This window comes from Lissotriton helveticus, chromosome 1_1 (genome assembly GCF_964261635.1).
Source record: "Lissotriton helveticus chromosome 1_1, aLisHel1.1, whole genome shotgun sequence".
NCBI classification, from domain to species: Eukaryota; Metazoa; Chordata; class Amphibia; order Caudata; family Salamandridae; genus Lissotriton; species Lissotriton helveticus.
This window is the reverse complement of record NC_136057.1, coordinates 1,863,529,549-1,863,550,593: the sequence shown is the minus strand read 5'-3', so window position 1 is coordinate 1,863,550,593 and position 21,045 is coordinate 1,863,529,549. Positions and strand designations below refer to the sequence as shown.

The following is a 21,045-nucleotide window of genomic DNA, read 5'->3' as shown; positions in this document are numbered from 1 at the left end:
CTCCTTGTGTTGGGTCCTAATGAGAACGGTTCTCAGGGTGAAGAGAAGAGGCGTTAAGATTTGCTATTTGCGCAACATCAATATCTTCATTACGTGCTGTAAAAGCTGGCTTAAGTCTTCAAGGAGCAAGGTGCGGTGTATACCTGCCTGGAAAGGCGTGTCTATATCCTATTCTGTAATTCTTACACTCCATGCCGTAGGACGGGTGACAGGAGAGACGGGAGTAAAGGTATTTCCACGGCAGACTCATAGTTTGGAGTTTTTAAGTGGAGAAGAGACAGGCAGGCGTGACCTGGGGAGCACTAATCGATAGTGACAGAGGCCTGGACAGAGATGTGAAAAAAGAATCGGCAAAAGACAGATTACCCACCCACTCCTATCCTGTCTGCACCCGCCCCTTAGATGCCAAGAAGCCCCATGGCATGTGTAACTCCAAGCTCAGCCCGGGATGTGTCTTTAAGAAATAGTATACGTTATTTTCAGCCCATACACACATTGATGCGCTCGGGACTACAAGCACCAGAATGCAACGGGCAAGTCTGCTGAGGCGTCGGAATGCATCACATATGGGATGGGTCGGGATGGCAGCGGTCCATACCAACCTTTAACCCCTCGCAGACCCCCTCTCCTCCTCAGCCCCACAGCGCCCTCCTCGCAGCCCACGCGTCGAATGTCACAGAGCCCATGCAGATGTGCCGTTGTCTTTCTCACTCAGCTGGCTGCGGTGTGTAATGGTGCCTGGCAGGGCTCGCGCGCCCATCTTTGCCTCTTTCCACTTTCCCCATAATTACACTTCCGAAGTGTTCACCACCTGTGATCTGTGAAACATTAGATTCTGACAAACGCAGTGGGCCCGCTTTGTCGTTGGGTGTATGAGGGGGGTGAGCTGGTGGTGCTGTAGCCGCACGTCCCGCGGCTCCTTCCAGCGCTTACATCAAGCCAATTAGCGAAGCTCTCCACTGCTGGGGTTTGTAAATTGTTGAAAAGGGGAGTTAAATCCCTGGGCAGGCCTCGTTCTGTGCTCTGCCTCGCCTCCTTCCCTCTCGCTGTGTCTGATTGGCTGTTGTGGTACGCAAACTGCAGTTCTAGTTGCGTGCGTCAAAGCCTGCACCAGGGAAATGCTTTCAGTGTGCTTGAGACGTATTATTATTTGCGTCACTTCAGTAACAGTAGAAGCCTGGCCAATGGCGAAGTCTGGTCTGCTGCCACACCCGGTTATAGTTGCCAAGTATATTTGACCAGCCCTAGTTTATTGTTTAGCCAACAGCAAATGTAATCTCTGTAAATACTTACAATGTTAAAAATAAACTACAAGCCCCAGAATGCAGTATGTTCGACAAACGCCAGAGCTAGCTTAAGACGTTATCATGGCATGCCACAATAGTTAAAGTATGCTACAATTAACTTAATAATCAGGACTTTCCTTTCAGAATGTGCTTGTTTTCTTGCGCCTATACCAAGTGACGACAGACCTACGTGCACAGTTTATGGTAGAGCGGACAGGAGGTCTCAGCCATTGGCTTTTGTGTTATTCACATGTTAATCAGCACATGTAACGCTAATAGGATTAGGACCTTCTGTCCCTTGACTGGAGGGAGCGGGCCCAGTACTCACACACTTGAGTGCTGGTTTACAACTCCATAGCCTGAAACACGTGCATGTAATGGTGGGAAAGTGTGACGCATTGGGGAGGGGTGTGTTCGGTGGTAGCGGCGTGGATGTGCTTTGTCGTCATTAGTTGGACAGTCCATGTAGGTGCCCAACAAAACCCCAAAATTTGCTCATCCAATTTTTTAGTCTGGGCGAATGAATGCCCAAAGATCTCTTGCCTGGGACAAAGTTATGGGAGATTATTTTCTTGGTAGAAATGAAAATGGGCATTAAGAAAATGATGACTGATAACAGGATTTAGAAGACTGAAAAGTTGGTGCATTGCTAGTCACGTTGGTGCAAAGCCTGCACGGAGGTAAACTTGCTACATTCACCTTTCAGCACCTTGTAGTAGTTTGGCGGTGTATCCCTCCATAGAAAGGGCAGTCTGCAGAAAATTATGGCGTCACTTTCTTGCAGTTGCAAGGATTAACACGCTATGAATAAAATATTATTGTTATTATTGCTCTGCTCTCTGTATATTTGTAAAGCGCTCCGATACCGGCAAGGGTCATATTTGCGCTATATTAAAAAAAAAACGATCAAAATAAAGTAGGATGCAAAGGCAAACGGGTAGTTTGATGTCGGGGGCGCAGGCTGATGGGACTTTCTTCTTCAAAAACTGCCCGTATTGACCTTTTCGTCAGAAAGCGACAGTGTGTAAATTATGCCGACCTCTTTTAGATTAAACTTTAATTGAAAGGCCTCCGTGTTAGCGAATGGGCTGCTTCAAGCAGGGGGTGGGGCATTGAAAATGTAAATATTCACATTGAAAATGACATATCAGACTTCCGTTTTAAGGCAAAATCATTGCTAGTTGCACGCGAGTGAGCCATAAAGGTTGGCACAGGATGGGAACATGGAGGAATGACATTCTGCGTGTATTCTGCAATGCATGTTTATACATTTTAATGCGTGCTGCAGGGTAGCTTGAGAAATGCAGGGTGCAACATCTTTTCCCAAGCACTTCGGCAGATTTCGCATTACAAATGTATTTATCTTTAATCAGTCGAGACAAAATGACATAATTTAACGAGCGAGAAAATAGTTTAACCTTGCCATTTAATATCCCCAGGGGGTTACAGCCACTTTCATTTAGTGAGCCAAGTTGGCAGGTTACCTAACAAGCAGTGGTAAAGGAGTCACGGCCTGGCGGCCGTGAAGTGTGAAGCAGTGGGCGAGGAAGTAGATCCCTTTGAAGCTCTGGGAGGCAGGAGCAAATGGTAAGGGGAGGAGAAATGAGAGAGGAGAGAGGAGAGCTATACAGACAATAAAAGCATGGGTGCACAAACAGACACAGGCAAGAGATAGAATACTCTGGGAGAAATATAGCAACGAGAGATAGAGTGACAGCAATAAAGAGACTAGGAGAGTGAATGGGAAACTCGGAATTCCAATATTTTAAAGGCAGAGTAGGAAAGAGACATGCATTAGACAGGCAATGTGGATGAGAAAAACGAAGATCAACGCACGAGAGGAAGAGAGCAATAAAGACACTAAGTGGAGACAATGAGAAATGATAGAGAAATGTAAGTGCACCCACGGGAGAGACTGGGTGGGGCAGAACAGACAAAGTGCGATACAGAAAAGAGACATGCATCATCCAGAAGGGAAGGGGCAAAAAAGAGATAGAGACAGTAGAAAGAGATGGGCAAAGGCAGTACAGTGAGAAAACAAAGATGAAAAAACATAGAAAAGGGTAGCGAAGAGAAAAGGAGGCTGGCAGAAGACAAACTATGGGTAAAATAAGCAAGCATAACTCTGCAATAAATGGCAGGCACTGAAACGGAAGAGAAGAGCAAAAGAAACGTGCTGGAAGCCGTGAATCAAGTTAAAACAAGCAATGTCCTGAGCAAATGGTGGGGGCCTGAAGCAGTGGTGTGGGAGAAGTAAGGGGGGAGTCACGGGGAGATTAAGGGACAGAAGGCAAGCAGATTTGCAGACCTGATGAGTGAGGAGGGGGTGCGAGGGATGAATGAGGATGGGGTAGCAGGGGAGGGAACACGGCCTGGGGGAAGCTGGCTGGGGAGGGGGAGGAGAAATCCAAGTAACGCTGTGTGCGGGGAGAGAGAGGGGAGGTGCTGGAGCTGGGGACAGATGGCCGTGAAAGTTTATAGCCCAAAAGCGCGTGCCTGTGGCCACGTGAACTCGAAGAAAACCGCACCAAAATACCCTTGGTTTGACGAGTATTTTGACCACTAGAATTCTCTCCATTTTCCATTCCTGCGGAATGGAAAAGGCGAGACCTAAAAATATACACGTGGAGCAAATTACATTGGAGGAGCAGGTTTTAATATTTTCTTTTTCACTTTACTGTACATTTCACATGACTTGGTATTAGGAGACTTAAAAAGTGAATATCAAATCCTATTTTTACATCTCAGATCGAAACTCTGTCTAGATGACTCAGCAGGTCGTGCACCTAGTACGGTAATTTCTGTAACCTGCGGCTCACAATGACGGCACGTTGACTCAGTCTTTCATCTTTCGAAGGTTGATGACATACTCCTTGTGTTGGGTCCTAATGAGAACGGTTCTCAGGGTGAAGAGAAGAGGCGTTAAGATTTGCTATTTGCGCAACATCAATATCTTCATTACGTGCTGTAAAAGCTGGCTTAAGTCTTCAAGGAGCAAGGTGCGGTGTATACCTGCCTGGAAAGGCGTGTCTATATCCTATTCTGTAATTCTTACACTCCATGCCGTAGGACGGGTGACAGGAGAGACGGGAGTAAAGGTATTTCCACGGCAGACTCATAGTTTGGAGTTTTTAAGTGGAGAAGAGACAGGCAGGCGTGACCTGGGGAGCACTAATCGATAGTGACAGAGGCCTGGACAGAGATGTGAAAAAAGAATCGGCAAAAGACAGATTACCCACCCACTCCTATCCTGTCTGCACCCGCCCCTTAGATGCCAAGAAGCCCCATGGCATGTGTAACTCCAAGCTCAGCCCGGGATGTGTCTTTAAGAAATAGTATACGTTATTTTCAGCCCATACACACATTGATGCGCTCGGGACTACAAGCACCAGAATGCAACGGGCAAGTCTGCTGAGGCGTCGGAATGCATCACATATGGGATGGGTCGGGATGGCAGCGGTCCATACCAACCTTTAACCCCTCGCAGACCCCCTCTCCTCCTCAGCCCCACAGCGCCCTCCTCGCAGCCCACGCGTCGAATGTCACAGAGCCCATGCAGATGTGCCGTTGTCTTTCTCACTCAGCTGGCTGCGGTGTGTAATGGTGCCTGGCAGGGCTCGCGCGCCCATCTTTGCCTCTTTCCACTTTCCCCATAATTACACTTCCGAAGTGTTCACCACCTGTGATCTGTGAAACATTAGATTCTGACAAACGCAGTGGGCCCGCTTTGTCGTTGGGTGTATGAGGGGGGTGAGCTGGTGGTGCTGTAGCCGCACGTCCCGCGGCTCCTTCCAGCGCTTACATCAAGCCAATTAGCGAAGCTCTCCACTGCTGGGGTTTGTAAATTGTTGAAAAGGGGAGTTAAATCCCTGGGCAGGCCTCGTTCTGTGCTCTGCCTCGCCTCCTTCCCTCTCGCTGTGTCTGATTGGCTGTTGTGGTACGCAAACTGCAGTTCTAGTTGCGTGCGTCAAAGCCTGCACCAGGGAAATGCTTTCAGTGTGCTTGAGACGTATTATTATTTGCGTCACTTCAGTAACAGTAGAAGCCTGGCCAATGGCGAAGTCTGGTCTGCTGCCACACCCGGTTATAGTTGCCAAGTATATTTGACCAGCCCTAGTTTATTGTTTAGCCAACAGCAAATGTAATCTCTGTAAATACTTACAATGTTAAAAATAAACTACAAGCCCCAGAATGCAGTATGTTCGACAAACGCCAGAGCTAGCTTAAGACGTTATCATGGCATGCCACAATAGTTAAAGTATGCTACAATTAACTTAATAATCAGGACTTTCCTTTCAGAATGTGCTTGTTTTCTTGCGCCTATACCAAGTGACGACAGACCTACGTGCACAGTTTATGGTAGAGCGGACAGGAGGTCTCAGCCATTGGCTTTTGTGTTATTCACATGTTAATCAGCACATGTAACGCTAATAGGATTAGGACCTTCTGTCCCTTGACTGGAGGGAGCGGGCCCAGTACTCACACACTTGAGTGCTGGTTTACAACTCCATAGCCTGAAACACGTGCATGTAATGGTGGGAAAGTGTGACGCATTGGGGAGGGGTGTGTTCGGTGGTAGCGGCGTGGATGTGCTTTGTCGTCATTAGTTGGACAGTCCATGTAGGTGCCCAACAAAACCCCAAAATTTGCTCATCCAATTTTTTAGTCTGGGCGAATGAATGCCCAAAGATCTCTTGCCTGGGACAAAGTTATGGGAGATTATTTTCTTGGTAGAAATGAAAATGGGCATTAAGAAAATGATGACTGATAACAGGATTTAGAAGACTGAAAAGTTGGTGCATTGCTAGTCACGTTGGTGCAAAGCCTGCACGGAGGTAAACTTGCTACATTCACCTTTCAGCACCTTGTAGTAGTTTGGCGGTGTATCCCTCCATAGAAAGGGCAGTCTGCAGAAAATTATGGCGTCACTTTCTTGCAGTTGCAAGGATTAACACGCTATGAATAAAATATTATTGTTATTATTGCTCTGCTCTCTGTATATTTGTAAAGCGCTCCGATACCGGCAAGGGTCATATTTGCGCTATATTAAAAAAAAAACGATCAAAATAAAGTAGGATGCAAAGGCAAACGGGTAGTTTGATGTCGGGGGCGCAGGCTGATGGGACAGATAACGCTGCCATTAACAGAGTACACATGCCAGTGTGACATGCACCAGGACTGTGACGTGAAATCAGATCACCAACACAATATAGTCAATGACAATGCCGTGATTGTTGTGAACTCTGTAATCAAGAAGTGCACCGCTCAAGTTTAACATCTCCAAGCTTTCTGCGTGAGGAGGCACAAGGCCAGCATAGTATCTGAGAAAGTGCAAGCGAATTAACCCAAGTCTGAAATGCGTTTGTCCTCGTGCCAGACGTAAGGGTTATCCGGTTATTCTCTCTTTTACAGGGAATCGAGTTTAATGTTTAGGCTCCGCGGTTCCCTTCACGCTGCTGAATCCGGTTTCAGCTACTCTATGCTTTCTGCTGCATGCGGCGAGGCTGCCACGGGTCGGACTGTCTCGCGCTTTACTTGGCAGAGTGACATGTTTGTCTAGAAAACGTGTCTCTCTGGTGCTGTTTGGACGTCTGAGGCCAATGGTCCATCTTTTGTGTAATCGTAATTAAAGCAGGAGTGACACAGTCACTAGATATAGGTGTGTGTTCACAATAGAATGGTTTGTGTGAGGAGGTCGGCCCTGACTACATAATTCAGAACAACTAACCAAGGCATAAGAAGAACATAAACTGCATAATTCTGTGACTCAGATTCATGACGACGAATTGGGCAAGCTGAATATGTTTGCAGATTCACAGAATCCATTCGGAGTTTGCATGGAAATCTACACAAAGGGACGGTTTCCAGGCACACTCCCTGATACCAGGCGTCACCGCCTACTCTTTGCTCACTAAGACATGTGTATGACTTCACAGCTCTCCCCATGATCTCACAGACCGTCTCGCTCCACACTCCATCCCTCGCCCCACACTCCATCCCTCGCCCCACACTCCATCCCTCGCCCCACACTCCATCCCTCGCCCCACACTCCATCCCTCGCCCCACACTCCATCCCTCGCCCCACACTCCATCCCTCGCCCCACACTCCATCCCTCGCCCCACACTCCATCCCTCGCCCCACACTCCATCCCTCGCCCCACACTCCATCCCTCGCCCCACACTCCATCCCTCGCCCCACACTCCATCCCTCGCCCCACACTCCATCCCTCGCCCCACACTCCATCCCTCGCCCCACACTCCATCCCTCGCCCCACACTCCATCCCTCGCCCCCCACTCCACCCCTCGCCCCCCACTCCACCCCTCGCCCCACCCCTCGCCCCACACTCCATACATCGCCCACACTCAATCCCTGGCACACCCTCTATCTCTTTCTCCCCCTGCCTCTATCTATCTTTCGCCCTCCCTCTATCTATCTTTCGCCCTCCCTCTAGCTATCGCCCTCACTATCTATCCTATCACCACAGCATCACTCGGCATCACTCAGGGGCACCACAATATCACTATGCGGTACCAAAATGCTTATAAGTACAACAGTAACTTACATTATTATTATAAAATAATATTATTGCCAACATTGCTTAATATTTTGCAACAGCTATCATCTTGCAAATCATCTTTATACACCAATTCAGAATTTGCTAAAAATGTAATGCAACACATTGTCATATACAATGCCAATAACTCAAACTTTAATGCTGCGAGACCTATTGCATTGCAAATGCTTGTTTTTTTTTGGTTTGTTATAGTGGGGTTTGGCGTTTGGGTGCAGTGAAGCTGTTGGCCAGATCTTCTTGGCGCTAGAGATTCCCCTATTTTCACTCCTAGAGTGAATCCCTGGTAGCTACCAGAGGGACTTTTAGTGGATAGTTTGGATGGGTACTCGCTGTTTGGAGCCTGTTCTGGGGAGGGGAGGTGTTGAAAATTTGAGGGTTGTTTTTGGGATAGTTAGAGCCACCGGTGTGCCAATGCAGGGAGTGCAGTTATGGAACAGAGATAATGCGCAATATGGGGGACATCAGTTGAGTTCAAATGTATTACGTGGAATGTACGGGAAATGCATACGATGTTGAGATGCCACAGGATCCATGCTTATTTAGTGCGTAGAGGGGTACAGAGCGCTTTTCTCCAAGAAACCCATATGGACCGAGTTGAAGGCCAGGCATTGCAGCGCCGGTGGAGGGGGCAGCTTTTTTACACCACTTATTCTGCTTCTGCTAGGGGTGCACTGATTTGGGTGAGGGTGGGCGTTCCCTTCCAGCCGACTCAGCAGATCGTAGACCCTGACGGGAGGTTTGTGGCTGTTATGGGGAGGTTGGATGGGAGAGACGTGACATTGTGCAGTGTGTATGCCCCTAATTTGAAACAGATGGCTTATTTTGCTTTATCATGGAAACTGGCGTCATTCCTGACCGGTTCAGTGATCTTGGGGGGCAATTTCAACCCCCCCTCTCTGATACTGAGATGGATTGGTCACATCCACCGCTATCCCAGGCGCCCATACATAGGCTCTCGAAACTCCGTAGAGATTGGCAGGCCGAGTGGGGGCTGATAGATACCTGGAGGGCGCAACATATGGGCGAGCAGTACTATTCTGCTCTACTTGCATGTGCGGCTGGATGCGGTGTTGTTCCCCCGACGTTCATGCGCTGGTCCGCCATAGTGAGAACCTGGCGATGACAATATCGGATCATAATCTGCTACTTTTGGCGCTGAGGTGGTCTCTGGAAGGCCTGCAATCCCTACCTGGCGATTACGCCCTGAGGCTTTGGAAGACCCGGTGTTTCGCAGAGATGTACAGGAGGGTGTAGAGCATTTTTTCCTCGAATGAAGGGACGGCGTCAGCCCTGGAATGGGATGCCTTTAAGGTGGTGGTGTGGGGCTTATGTATTGCTAAAACAGCAGGCATGCGGAGGACACTTTTGCAAGATGTTGAGAAGGAAGAACTGTGGCTGCGTCAAGCAGAGAGGGCCCACCCTGAGGACGCGGGAGCACAGGCCGAAGTCTTAGCCGCGAGAGAGGGAGTGGCGACACAGGTAGAAAGGTTGTGCTGCTTTGACCACAGGGAGTATTTGGTGTGGGCACACGCGGAGAGAGATAAGGTGGGTTCCCTCTTGGCATGGCTGGCCAACCCGGCCCGAGGGGTACGCCCATCCAGGCTTTGACCACCCGAGCGGGCTTACCGGAATATACCCAACAAGGGATTAACGAGATGTTCTTGGCATTCTATACAGACCTGTATGAGAGTAAGTTGCGGGGTGTGGGTGATGGATTGGGAGTTATTGGCCGAGATACGACTACCGCGCCTTGAGGGCGACCAGGGAGACATGTTCGTACAGGAGATCACAGTGGGGGAAAAACTTAGTGCAATAAAACAAATGGCGCGTAAGAAAACCGTGGGAGCAGATGGTCTACCGATTGAATTTTACTCGACATATGTCGATATCCTGACCTCCAAATTGCTGGCGGTCTATCGGGAAGCCTGGGATTTAGGGAGACTGCCCGATTCCACTCGCGAGGCTATCATTATTCCGTTACTGAAACCGGGTAAGGACTCCTTGTCTAGGTCAGCCTACCGCCCACTATCAATGTTAACAACTGACTACAAGATTTTGAGTAGGATTCTGGCGACCCGGCTACTTCCTTATGACGCAACTGGTCCATTCTGACCAGGCGGGCTTTATCCCAAAGCGCAACACTTGCTCCATGTGTTTGGACGGTACTCGGGGCTGAGGGTTAACTGGGCAAAGACCTGCTTGTTTCCGGTGGCGCCAGCTGTGCTGAACCCGCCGCAGGTGGCAGGCATCCTTTGGGAGCCTCACTGTTTACCTTACTTACGCACCAACGTTTATCATACCACCGAGGATTTGTTGGAGGCTAATTTGGGCCGGGCCATTCGCGGACTTGGGGGCACTTTTGGGTTTTGGAGTACGTTGCCGCTATCAGTAGCGGGTCGGGTGGCGCTCCCGCGCTTATTGTATTATTTTCGGACGTTGCCGATCTGGCTGTTGGGCTCCATCTTCCGACAGCTCCGCTGTTTGGCTGTAGGATTTCTCTGGGGGTCGGGCTGCTATGGCTACAATGATACGCCCGAGAGCTGATGGGGGTATGGCAGTGCCGGACTTCGAATGGTACTATTTAGTAGCGGAATTGCAGTGGCTCACCCAAGCTGTGGCTCGGGAGTTCCGGGGCCCGGATGGCCCTGAAGGACGATGGATCCCACGCTATATCTTGTCCTTTATGGTGCTTCAGCAGAAGATGTGTCTTGAACCGCTCACTGCCGAAGAGAGGACGCTGCGGTTGTGCTGGAATCTGAGCCAGCGCCGGGCTGGATTCACTCACCCGTATGCCCCGGAGATACCGCTGGGTATGTGCACGGCCTTCCCACATGGCTGGGATTGGACGGCACTGGCTAACTGGGAAGACTTGGGAATACAATGCTAGGAGACCCAAATGAAAACAAAATCCTGTTGACATTTCAGGCCCTTCAACATAAATATGACCTTCCGCAAGGGGATTATTTGCTGCATACAGCTTATTTTGGCAATGCAGCGCTATTGGGGGATGGGTCTGTCGGAACCGCGGACCTCAATGGTGTGGCAATATGTGGTAATGGCGGCGGGAACGTTTAAGGCCATTACGTGCCTTTACAGACGCATGCTGACGAGGCTCTGGAGCCATTGAGCACGTTGCAGGGGAAGTGGGAAGTAGATAAATTACAACAGCACAGGTGCACCACAATTTTTAGGCATTCAGTTCACAAATTTCAATAAGTCACAAAGTGTGGTTCCTCATTTTCCTTTCTTTATTTCAACTCAAGGGGAATGAAGCACTATACAGCCGACGCGTTTCGTCCCATACAAAGGGGACTTCTTCAGGGCTCATCTAAGTAAATCGAAGTTTCAAGCGATGGTAATAGATAGTGGCTTGAACAAGGTAGCGCAGCAGAGAGTGACAAATGATCCAATAAGATTAAAGTCAGCTTCCAAGCAGGTATATCTGGTCAATATAGTCGTAGGTTCATTGGTAGGAGAAAAGGTTCAGAGGCTCAATGAAGCATGTGTCAGGATTTCGATCTATCTGTTAATCTTTGCAGATGTTAACTTCAGCAGCACATCCTCTGTGATTGAATGTGATGGATAGAGTACCCCAATCGGAATTTGATAAAACCGAGCAGTCCAATAACTTTCATCAGTAACCACAACGCTTCCTCCGTCTCTGACGTGGGAAGTAGACCTTGGCAGGGAAATCCCTGAAAAAACATGGGCCCAGTTGGTTAGAAGAGCCTAGAAGAGCATGACGAATGCTAGATTTCAATTGGTGCAGTTCTATGTCCTGGCGTACTTGACACCAGCCAAGCTTAATCAATATTTCATTGTGGCGGCCGCTCAGTGCCCGAGATGTAGTTTGGAGGGAGCCGACTTCCAGCATATGACGTGGGGATGTACGAGTCTGGGAACATATTGGAAGGATGTGCTGTAACTGCTGTGTAGTATAACTGATCGTACGATAGAGCTAGACCTGGGCACTTGTTTACTGCACTGGTTCCTGCATACAGCTAAAACGAAAGTGACAAGTAAATTTATAGACCTGGGCCTCGTATTAGCCAAGAGGGAAATCACAATGCATTGGAAATCAGCGAGGGGGCCAGGGGTGGGGAGATGGTGGGCGGAATTGCTCAAGTGGGCGCAGAGTGAAGATACACTTCGGCTACAACAGGCCTTACGTACTAATAATGACAAGGCACAGGAGGCGGCAAGGGCGTGGAAGGCCTTAGTTGCAGTATTGCAGATTCCAGAAACCGGTTCGGAGGAGGGTTCAGACTTGGAGGACCAGCGGAATCCAGCTGGCGCTTTGACACAAGGAGAAAGAACCATGGTACGATCAGTGGGACAAATGGCGGTCTCTAATGAACATTTATGCCCTGTACTGTATTACTGTTGTTCACGATTGCTATTGTTTTGGGTTCTGATGCACCTTCATTGCTTATAGACCATGCTCTTGAGGTGGCGGGGGAGGTATGTGGGTGGGGAACACAGTGAGAAGCGGCTTGTGATATATTATACTGTAATTTATCCATGTGTTATTGCATTGTTGCTCACTGACGTTGGTTGTTTGAAAAATCAATAAAAAAAGTAAAAAAAATAAGCAGTGCATTGCAGGGGCGCGAGTTAGTTAGCTCAGTTAACTATAACAGCTATATTTCACTGGTTTTGTGCGAATAAAATCTTACCCTAACTATAACATCCATTTAACCATAGTTTTTGTTTTGTGAATATCTAAGGTTTTTGTAGTTCTGTGTGCTAACTATAACGTCCCTGTAACCTTAGTTTTTTTCTGTGTGTGTGTGTGTGTGTGTGTGTGTGTGTGTGTGTATATGTATATATATATATGTGTGTGTGTATGTATGTATGTGTGTGTGTGTATATATATATATATATATATATATATATATATCTCATTAAGGTAAACACGTGGGGCATGACTTGGCACCAAAAATTGCGATTGGAATATTTTTCGACATCACACACTGTACTACAGGTCACCATTTAATGCGACCAGGGGAAGTGTGAAAATCACGAATGGAATATATATGTTCGAGGCATGTGGGCTGCTAAATTCATATCTTAGCATTAGATCGCCGCCTAGTGTTGGGTCCGGATGATCGCACATTGTTGTCCTGGAAGAGTCTTCGAAGTATCCTGAGATAGGTGGCTCCTCCCCTGGACTACAGTGCGCATGGGCATCGGCTCCATCCCCAGATTGTTTTTTTCCGCCATTGGGTTCGGATGGTGTCCCGACTTCTCTTTGTCGGAACCGAGAAAAACTAACTTTTTCAGGCCAAAAGGCCTTGTATTTTCTAGCGTCGGTATTGTTCGCGCACGGTCTCGGGTTCTTCCAACTCTTGAAGTCGGATTCAACGGAGTCTACACTCTTCGAACATCGAGGCCTTCTCATCGCGACACGACTACAACTTTACAGCATGGAGCGGAGTCCGTTTAAGTACTGTCCGCTCTGTGGGTCCAAGTACCCACATATAGACCTCCACCCGGTCTGTAACAAATGCCTTTCACCGGACCATGACTATGGCAAGTGTAAGGCTTGCGCTCAATTCAGGTCGAAAAAGACTCTCAAGCTTCGGCGCGCGGTGCGCCTGGAGGCCAGACAAGCGGCCCCCGATCCAGAAAACATCTTCGGCGACCAGGAAGAAGATGAACAGGGTCATCTTCTACAAATCTCCCCACCCGAAACGGAGGTCGAGGCGGATCCGGAGGATGACGACTGAGTCGCGGGTCAAGACCTTCAATACGTCGACGAGGTAGGGGACGTCGAAGAGATTTATGGGGCCGCGGCAGATAGCTCTGGAGACGAGCTATGCCCCGAAGGTTTCGAAGATCAAGATCGGGTCACGGGATCGCCAAGTGGCCTTACCCAAGACCCAGTGCCGCAAGCCACGGCCCCGCCATCAGGCCCGGCCACGGACGTACTTGCTGGGCAAGCCGGATCGAAACCGAAACCGAAACCTGCGGTGTCGACGACACCTAAAATGGCCGACCCGAAAACGAAACCGAAACTTATGGACTCAAGCGTCCCTAAAATGGCGGCCGGCCCACAAAAACATACTGCACCCGCTGCCGCATCGGCTCCGTCGGGCTCCGGTCCGCAGAAGCCGAAGAAGTCGATCGATTCCGCTGGAACGAAATCGGCGCAGGAGGAGGGATCCTCTAAAAAGGGTGGTCGGCACGGATCAACCGCTGCGACACCGTCGAAGCACGCCAAGGCCAGCAGCGTAGTGGATACGGAACCGACTCAAGCGCACGGATCAACTGCTGGCACGTCGGCGCATCGGTCCAAGGACTCTGGGTCGGCGTCAACGGCATCGGCGCCCAAACCTCAGAAGGGCCACCATCACGTCGGATCCGAGGGGAAGGTCAAGACGTCCTCGTCAGCGCCAAAAGCCACTGTGGATGAAGCGTCTCCCATCGCCGCTTCGCTGCAGAGAATCAGGGAAAAGGCCGCTGCTACGTCGGCTCCGTTGCCGTCGCCTCAGACGCCGAAGGATGCTCCGGCCAAGCCTAAAAGCAAGCTTCTCTTCCTTCTGCCGCCGAAGGAGGCTCCGAAGGCTTTTTCTACAAAATCGACGCCAAAGAAGGCGGATTCTTCTACGGCAGGGGTACCTTCAAGTCGAGAACTCGGATCCGAGGACGATTCTGAGCACTTCATCGACGCCAACACAGGCAAATTGACAATATACAAAAGAAGGATCACATCAGAGCCTCTAGACTCCTATGTTATCCCACTAAAGAAGAAAAAAGTTCCTCTGGACGCTTCTGCCCTCATAGAGCCTACCCAGCCTCCTCCAAGAAGAAGCCCTACTCCCTCACCAGACCATTCTGATGGTGAGGGTTACAATGAGGAGGACCAATACACCTTCCCAGTAAATGAACCAGATGCACACACAGATGCATATGATGACATTGGTGACCAAGGCACCCAAGGTGTGGGGCAAGACCCACAGCTTTTCAGTGCACGTGCATCCCCAACAGAGGATTCTGCAGGTTTTCATGCACTAATTGAGAGGGCAGCTGCTAATCATGATGTGGACATGCATGCTGACCCGGTTGAAGAAGACTTTCTCTTTGACACGTTTTCAGTCTCTGAGAGGACTGTAAAGACACTGCCTATGCTCAAGGGAGGGTCCCAGAGTATTTTCAGGAAATGATTATATATACTATAAATGCAATTAATCAACAACAAATGTTTCTATCCACACAGTTTAATTCACAGTGGGATAAAGTATATCCAATATACATAATGTAGAAAACAATCAACTGTATTATACGTCATACAGTGCCCCAGGAAGGGAGGAGGAACGTGATAGTGAGGAGATCGTGAAGTGGTGGGATTAAGTGACAGTAAAATCAATCTTTAAAGCACTTATTCATGCTATCAACAAAGTAGCAACGACTTGCATGCCGCATAGTGTTAATATTCAAAGAAAGGCATACGACACAGAGTAGCGTGTATATACAGATTGTTGGCGTGAAGTTGCCACAGTAAAAACACAGTCGACGTTTCGACCCTCTTGAGGTTGCAGGATTAATTAACCTTGCTGTAGGGTCTTCATCAGGACCATAGGGAGAGAGTTGGGGCAAAGGACCAAGAATCCACGTGCTGTAGGTCTATGTTCTGTCAATTTGATAGGGTAGGATCTGGTGGTCTGGCGCTGCATCGACTGCTAGCGTTTTGTTAGACGGATCGGTAATTTCATAGATCAGTAGTGGCAAACGTCTTCATGATTCGAGGTACATCTGCTCGATGCGAGTGACTTGCTAAGGCTCCGTCGATAATTTCATGGATCAATAATGACAGACGTCTTCGGGAATCGAGATGAATCTGCTCGATCCGAGTGGCTTGCTACGGCTCCGAATACGATTTGCGGTGTGACAGACGTCTTCGGGAATCGAGATGAATCTGCTCGATCCGAGTGGCTTGCTACGGCTCCGAATACGATTTGCGGTGTCACACCGCAAATCGTATTCGGAGCCGTAGCAAGCCACTCGGATCGAGCAGATTCATCTCGATTCCCGAAGACGTCTGTCATTATTGATCCATGAAATTATCGACGGAGCCTTAGCAAGTCACTCGCATCGAGCAGATGTACCTCGAATCATGAAGACGTTTGCCACTACTGATCTATGAAATTACCGATCCGTCTAACAAAACGCTAGCAGTCGATGCAGCGCCAGACCACCAGATCCTACCCTATCAAATTGACAGAACATAGACCTACAGCACGTGGATTCTTGGTCCTTTGCCCCAACTCTCTCCCTATGGTCCTGATGAAGACCCTACAGCAAGGTTAATTAATCCTGCAACCTCAAGAGGGTCGAAACGTCGACTGTTTGTTTTTACTGTGGCAACTTCACGCCAACAATCTGTATATACACGCTACTCTGTGTCGTATGCCTTTCTTTGAATATTAACACTATGCGGCATGCAAGTCGTTGCTACTTTGTTGATAGCATGAATAAGTGCTTTAAAGATTGATTTTACTGTCACTTAATCCCACCACTTCACGATCTCCTCACTATCACGTTCCTCCTCCCTTCCTGGGGCACTGTATGACGTATAATACAGTTGATTGTTTTCTACATTATGTATATTGGATATACTTTATCCCACTGTGAATTAAACTGTGTGGATAGAAACATTTGTTGTTGATTAATTGCATTTATAGTATATATAATCATTTCCTGAAAATACTCTGGGACCCTCTCCTCTCAGTATCTATCCAACCCAGGTCCCAGTGACGTATATGGGTAAAACCCCCCCTTGTTCATAATCTATGCTCAAGGGAGTCCTCAAACATGCTGCGGACATCTTTAAGGAACCCACTAGGGCGAGAGTGGTCAATCCACGTATTGAAAAAAAGTACAGACCAGCACCTGCAGACCCTGCATACATTCGGGGACAGTTGCCGCTCGACTCCCTGGTGGTCGCCAATGCCCGCAAACGGGCCAACTCCCAAACAACGGGTGAAGCTCCTCCCCCGGATAAGGAGTCCAAAGTGCTAGAGGCAGGGGGCAAAAGAGTAGCTGCACAAGCTGCCAACTTTTGGCGTATTTCTAATACACAAGCACTCTTAGCACGTTACGATAGGGCGCATTATGACACCCTAGAACAGATTGTACAACACCTGCCTCCAAAGTTTCAAGAGGGCACGAGACTGCTTATAGAGGAAGGAAAGTTGATCTCCAACGCAGCCATCAAGTGTGCACTTGACGCCGCAGACACAGCAGCTAGGGCGATCAACACTAGCGTCATGCTGAGACGACAGGCTTGGCTCCGCATATCTGGGTTTAAACCTGATATTCAGACAACCATCCTTAATCAGCCAGTCAATCCTGATCGACTGTTTGGTCCAGATGTTGACACCACCCTCGAAAAGATAAAAAAGGACACAGAAACTGCTAAGTCCATGGGGGCCCTACAGTCACAACAGTTTCGTGGCAACAATTTTCGTCGCTCAGGTGCACGTGGAGTCACCAGAGGACAAATGGGTCAACAATCTCAATTCTCAAAAGGTGGAGCACAATCCTCGTTCACAAAACAGAACAAGGGAGGTTACAGAAATAACAGCAACAGAGGTCGCGGCAGAGGAAACAACAGCTCCCGCTCCTCTACCCCAAGCAAACAGTGACTCTCTGTCACTGCCCCCCGACCACTTAACACCTGTCGGGGGGAGACTGCAGCAGTTCCTGCCCGTCTGGAGAAACATCACCACAGACAGGTGGGTGCTACAACTTGTCCAGTACGGTTATTGTCTAGAGTTAAAGTCCACTCCACCCAACATTCCACCAAGGCAACGGCCTATGTCCGCAGAGCATTTGCACTTATTGCAGCAGGAAGTAGTGGCGATGCTGCAAAAAGGCGCAATCGAGCTCGTGCCAGTGGGAGAGGAAGGAACAGGGGTATATTCCCTGTACTTCCTTATTCCAAAGAAGGACGGATCTCTCAGGCCCATTCTAGATCTACGTCCCCTCAACCTGTACATACTGTCGGAACATTTCCATATGCTTACACTGCAACAGATTCTCCCCTTGTTAAACCAAGGGGACTTCTTGGCAACCTTAGATCTCAAGGATGCTTATTTCCACATTCCACTACACCCGTCCCACAGGAAATACCTCAGGTTCACTATCCAAGGCAAGCATTACCAGTTCAAGGTCTTACCCTTCGGAGTCACCACAGCCCCGAGGGTGTTTACCAAGTGTCTGGCGACAGTAGCAGCGCACCTCAGGAGGCAGAACATCCATGTCTACCCCTACCTGGACGACTGGCTCGTTCAAGCCAAGTCGGAACTACAGTGCGCCGCGGATATGTCGACTACCATTCACCTCCTTCACAATCTAGGTTTCTCGTTGAACTACCCAAAGTCGCATCTTCAGCCGGCACATGTCCGGCAGTTTCTAGGTGCGACGATCAATACCCTGACGGCCATGGCTCAACCAAACCAAGTCAGGATAGACAGCATGCAGTCTCTAATCCAGAAGTTCAGACCACAACACTCGCTTCCAGCCAGAGTGTTCATGCAGTTGATAGGCATGATGGCCTCCTGCATCTTCATAGTCCCTCACGCACGGTTACATATGCGCCCGCTCCAGGAGTGCTTAGCAAATCGGTGGACACAGGCTCAGGGAAATTTAACAGACCTAGTGTTGGTTACCAGTCGGGCATACGACTCTCTGCATTGGTGGACTCCACACAACCTTTGCAAGGGCCGACTGTTCCAGGAGCCAGTGCCACAGATTATCCGGACGACGGACGCATCTCTCCAGGGTTGGGGAGCTCATCTGCTCACTTACACAGTGCAGGGACTATGGACGACGCAGCAACAGAAGATGCACATCAACTATCTGGAACTGATGGCAATCTTCATGGCAATCAAGTCCTTCATTGTACATCTGTGCAACAAGGTAGTGTTAGTCCGGACGGACAACATGACCGCGATGTACTACATTCAAAAGCAGGGAGGCACCCACTCGCCACAGCTGTCTCATCTGGCTCAGAGCATGTGGAAGTGGGCCATTCAAAGGAACATTTTCCTCATGGCAGAACACCTCCCGGGCAAGGACAATCAGATGGCGGATCTGCTCAGCAGATACAGCCATCAAATGCACGAGTGGGAGTTACACCCATCTGTACTCCACCCGTACTTCCAGCAGTCGGGTCATCCGGAGATAGACCTGTTTGCAACAAAAGAAAACGCAAAATGCCAATACTTTGCCGCCAGGTTCCCTCACCCACAGTCGCAGGGGAATGCGATATGGATGAACTGGTCAGGCAAATTTGCGTACGCTTTTCCGCCAGCCCCTCTGATACCGCTGGTGGCAAGAAAGCTAAGGCAGCACGCGATGACTCTCATCCTGGTTGCTCCAACGTGGGCGCGCCAAGCATGGTACACCACGTTCCTCGAACTCTCAGTGGTGCCGCATCAAAGACTGCGCCTCACGCCCAGACTTTTGACGCAGAACCATGGAGAAATTCAGCATCCAGATCCGCAACAGCTCAACCTGGCGATCTGGCTCCTGAAGTCCTAGAGTTCGGATACCTTAACCTGCCTCCAGAATGCATGAACATCATGAAGGAGGCAAGAAAGCCAACTACCAGGGCATGCTATGCTGCAAAATGGAAGCGTTTTGTCATTTACTGTACTGCTAATGACATCAACCCGCTAGACGCATCTATCCCTAACATCATTTGTTATCTGTTGCATCTTTACAAGTGCAATCTAGCGTACACTTCCATTCGGATACATCTATCCGCCATAGCGGCTTATCTTCAAAACAGGCAGCATCTCTCTGTCTTCAGAGTGCCTGCCATTAAAGCTTTCCTTGAAGGTCTGAAACGAGTCATTCCCCCAAGAACACCACCAGCTCCGGTGTGGAACCTCAATGTGGTCCTCACCAGACTGATGGGACCACCTTTTGAGCCACTGCACTCGTGTGAACTCCAGTTCCTAACGTGGAAAGTAGCTTTCCTAATAGCTATTACGTCACTGAGGCGTGTTAGTGAGCTACAAGCGCTCACAATCCAAGAGCCTTTCATTCAGATTCATCCAAATAGGGTAGTGCTGCGCACTAACCCCAAATTCCTTCCGAAGGTGGTGTCACAGTTTCATCTCAACCAAACTATTGACTTGCCGGCATTCTTCCAAAACCCACAAACGGTAGCGGAAAGAATGCTCCATACATTAGATGTACGGAGGGCGTTGATGTACTACATAGACAGGACACAACCCTTTAGAAAGACAAAACAACTTTTTGTTGCCTTCGCACCACAACACAAAGGCAACCCCATTTCAAAAGCAGGAATAGCCAGGTGGATTGTTAAGTGCATCCAAATATGTTATCAAAAGGCCAAGCGCACTCTAACCATACCCCCAAGGGCGCACTCCACACGCAAATTGGGGGCATCCATGGCTTTCCTAGGGAACATTCCTTTAGAGGACATTTGCAGAGCAGCCACGTGGGTTACACCACATACCTTTACCAAACACTACTGTGTTGATGTACATTCCAAGCAGCAAGCTGCTGTAGGACAGGCTGTTCTCAAGACACTCTTTCAGGTTTCTGCAGCTGGCACGGGCAACCGCCGCTGATGGAGGGACTGCTATGTATTCTATGCTAAGATATGAATTTAGCAGCCCACATGCCTCGAACTGAATATGCTACTTACCAGTATGCATCTGTTCTTGGCATGTAGGGCTGCTAACATTCATATCGCCCACCCTCCTCCCCGGTGCCTGTCGCAGCTGCAGATATACTATTGTATTCAGTCATTAGCATGGACATCCTTTACACTTTTCACTCCATCTTCTGCCACAATGGCGAAAAACAATCTGGGGATGGAGCCGATGCCCATGCGCACTGTAGTCCAGGGGAGGAGCCACCTATCTCAGGATACTTCGAAGACTCTTCCAGGACAACAATGTGCGATCATCCGGACCCAACACTAGGCGGCGATCTAATGCTGAGATATGAATGTTAGCAGCCCTACATGCCAAGAACAGATGCATACTGGTAAGTAGCATATTCAATATGTATATATATGTATGTATATGTATGTATATATATGTATGTATATATATGTATGTATATATATGTATGTATATGTATGTATATATATGTATGTATATATATGTATGTATATATATGTATGTATATATGTATGTAT

The 21,045-nt window shown here is 48.8% G+C and overlaps 1 protein-coding gene across 12 annotated transcripts in view; it reads left to right on the top strand.

Moving 5' to 3' along the window:
• The window catches only part of RC3H1 (ring finger and CCCH-type domains 1), an 885,277-nt gene that overhangs the window by 334,710 nt on the left and 529,522 nt on the right, over positions 1 to 21,045 (top strand). The gene's annotated exons all lie outside the window — the stretch shown is intronic.